The following is a 4,024-nucleotide window of genomic DNA, read 5'->3' as shown; positions in this document are numbered from 1 at the left end:
CCAAAACTACTTTAAATCAAAATCTATTTTTTTTACCAGATGTACTCGAGACCTCTCCTCAGTATTTTTAAAATTTCACAATATGAAGTGCTTCGACAAAAAAAAAAAATTATAGAAAAATTCCAAGATCACGTGTTTAAAACCAAACTCAAGACCATTCACAAAACCTAACTTCCATAGGGTATATCTCCAAAAGTATAGTGAACAAGAATATGAAATTTTGACCCAATGTACTTTGAGATCTCTTCTTAATTGTCTCGAAATTCACAAGCTAAAGGGTCCCAAAAAAAAAATCTACAGTGAAAGTGTTGTGATGACTTATTTAGAGCAACAAAACCCTAGGTTCATATGCTTTTATACCAAATGTTATGAACCATGCACCTACAGTATGATAAGAAAATAATTACAATCCGCTTTGAGGGGAAAACCTCCCTTCACAATAAATACAACATATAAGACAAGATGAGATGATCTTAAGACTAGGTCTCCTTGGTATCTATATAGGAGACAAATAGTACAATTATGTTAAAAGGGTACAATGGAAGCTTCTAGCCTACATAATAATATAACAATAATGCGATATCTAGGGCTTAATAAGGGGTTTTAGGGTTAACACAATGCTTATCTAGGGATTAACATTCTACACCTCATGGGTGTAGCCCATTAAGCCCTATATAAGCCCCATGTTAACACTAAAACCCCTTAAACAATTATTGTCAATCATAGTTATTAATTTAATTTCACGCTTGATAAGATTTATGATGGATGTAAGATGAATGTGGATGAATAATATATGATAAATGTTGTTAGGTAGAATATTTTTTTTTGCCTGGTTTGACCCATGGGGGATTTGAACCTTGAATCACATGGTTTACATGATACTTCATAACACGACTATCACTAATTGAGCTACCCCCTATGGGCTTGTTAGGTAGAATATTATAAAATGATTATATGATTGTAATTGATTAAATACTAATATTATAATATAAAATTGAGTAATTTATAATTAATTTTTGGATCTAGTTTGAAGTGCCATCTTAGCCGAGCACAATTGTGGTTCAGGATATTGTTGGTGTTTCCCCATTGGACAACACAGGTTTGTCTCAGCTTCGGGTTTTGTATGTGGTTGAAATCTCATTAGTCTCTACCTATAGGTGTCTCAACATATAAGCTCGAGAGGATCTTTTGGTGTCTGGGTCTTCATGTGTAGATGGGGAAGTAGACTAAGGTATCCTTCCTTACTTTGGGCAATTTTTTACCTTCTCTTTAGCTTACTTTAATATTGGATGTTTTTTGTGTGGGTGGTTGTTGGTTGAGTAGCAACAGAGTGGAGGGATTTCTTCTATGGGTTTTGTTCACATCCAAGAGGAGGGTTTTCATGAGGTGTATGTGGGGTTTTCTAGTAGCGATGGTCCTGCTCTGAAAGATATCCCCTTATTCAGGACCACTAGAATCGTGACTATCGCAAGGATGTTCGTCAATTTGGACTGACACAAGGGGTTATATGTAGATTTGGGCTTGTGTTACAACATGTTTTCTCACTGCTAGTCTATTATAGACTATGAACATATCCCATTTTGGCATTAGAGGTGCCATCACTATGGGCATGTCATGGGGGATTGCTCTCTTCCCTTCACAAGTAAGAAAAGGCATAGGGGATCTTTGTGTAAAATTAAATCAGGGGTCGCTTCCAGGGGAAAAGGAAAATATTACAGGGGTGCCCTTAGCTCATGTTTTGCAGACCAATCAGTCGGTGGCAAGGTGAACATTTTAGGCTTTGAAGATGTGGATGATGCTCCGTTGGTTACGAGAACACAAGGAATTTAGGAGGATAGTGCTCCATCTGTAGATTTTTACTTGTAGATTCAACAACTTATGTGATATGCTAAAACATAAGACAAGAATCTACTCTACTTATCAGCGGAAACCAAAATTGATCGATGAAAACACTAAGCAAAAAAGGAAGAATTCCAAACACACATAACACAATATTTTTATGGGGAAAGCAACTACTCAAAACCCTGACTATCTATATTGCATTAACAAGAAGTTCTGAGAAGAAAATATAATGCTTGTTCAACCTAAACAATTCCTGCACAAGTACAATCTATCTCTCTGCTTCACAAACCAACTCAATCCAACACTTAGCCAATTTTGTTGCCTGCCAAGCCCCTACTTCCTTGTGCAATTCCTGAGAGAATTAACCCATATTTAATTGGGAATTTCTCTCTCCATAACTGTGCAATACATCCATAGGCCCTCAACTGATTGCATGCACCATATGTACAACTCGAAAATTATACAACTGATAGTACATTGTCCCTGAACTCTAATCTCAACTGGGTCTTCCTTTGAACTGACATGCATGAGTTTTTTATGCGTAAATCTTCAGTTGACTGGTGGAACAGTGAAGCTTCACTGGTGCTTGTCCCCACTACTAGACATCCTACTAGTTCCTCTAACTGTTTGAACTAGTTTAACTGACTTTAACTCAGTTAGACCGAGTTAATTAATTACAACTCAAAAGAACTCAAACTGGGACCCTTAAAATTTAGGAATCACTCTACATGACTCTAGATAGACTTCCAACTCGAATTTACTGAGCCAACTAAGTCAAATTAACTTAGTTAACTATTACAAGTTGCTATGAAAATGTAATTACAATTTAATTCCTAATTTAATTCAAGGACACATTAAACTAGAATTTCTTGATACTATTTTTAACATTTATTGTTGATATTTTCAACACTCCCTCTCAACAAGAAAGGAATTAAACTCTATCCTGATCCGGTACCTTTGGAATGTTTTGCATGCAACACTTCTCTCTAGTGTTGTTGCTGCTGCAACTTTTGAAACTGAAAAAGCATCCAAACTGAATCAATATGATGCATCTGTCACTAGAGTCTCTGACTGCTACTAGCTACTGCACTATCTACTGAAAACTCTGTGTTACTGCTAACTCTACATTGTGTCATATGCACCGTTGCCAACTGCTCTGTGCTCTAAAGTATCTGACTACTTCTAGTCTCTACCTCTGTCACTCTGACATCTGACTACATCAACCGCCACTGATCCATCTTGCTACTGTGTACTATGGGCTTCCGTAGCAAGGTAATGATCCATGAGACAAACCATCTCAATGGATCCTGCCAAATTTATGAACTATTGGGACTATTACTTCACATCGCCCCACCTCTCACCTGGAGGTATGGCTGCATGTACTCCCTCTGCCCACTTGGCTCGAAATTTCCCCCTACTAGAGGTCTCTACTTGAGTGGATGTCTCCACTCGGTCTCCTCTCTGCTTCTCCAATTGTGGCTACTCCACAACTTGCTGAGGCTGCTTCTAAGGCTGCATGTTGAGAGGTAATTCATGTTCCCTCTCAACCACCAAGTCTTTAACCTTTTCCTTGCTCCTCAAGGCTTTGCATGCATCTTGTAACTCAAGTGCATACAAGTTCTTGACTCACACATCGATCTGTTTCACTTGTCCCGTGGTGATGTGTCTAAGGAAAACCTTTCCTTTACTATAAATCACACCGTAGCCACAATTTTCCAACACCACAACAGAAACAAGATTCTTCTTTAGTCTTGGAACATACATCACATTTGTGATTCAGGGAGGGGAGCTAGACTCCCTCTGAAAGGTAACTGTTCCGATGTCGATTGCGATATACCTCCCATCATCTCCAAACTCTATGTTATGCTTGAGATCTTTGTCCTCAAAGTCATTGAAGAGATCTCTATTACCCTTCATATGGAACGAGGCACCATTGTCGAGATACCACATGCTTCCCATTAAAGTGTTGGCCATGCATGCAATGAGAGTGAAATCAACTTCAAATAGTGAAGCTAGAGCTTCACCTACTGCTACTATTGCATGATCCTTCTTGCTTGATTTCTTCTGTGGGAAATTTGTGGCATAGTGCTTGTACTCGTGACAATGAAAACACTTGATGTTCGTCAAGTACTTCTTCTTGCCACCCTCCTCGCCTTGGGAATTATTTCACTTGCCTTTCTTT

Source organism: Pinus tabuliformis, chromosome 1_2 (genome assembly GCF_031772625.1).
Source record: "Pinus tabuliformis cultivar Carrire ecotype Pingquan chromosome 1_2, CPIR1, whole genome shotgun sequence".
In the NCBI taxonomy this organism is placed as follows: domain Eukaryota; kingdom Viridiplantae; phylum Streptophyta; class Pinopsida; order Pinales; family Pinaceae; genus Pinus; species Pinus tabuliformis.
Note: the sequence above shows the minus strand (reverse complement) of the source record.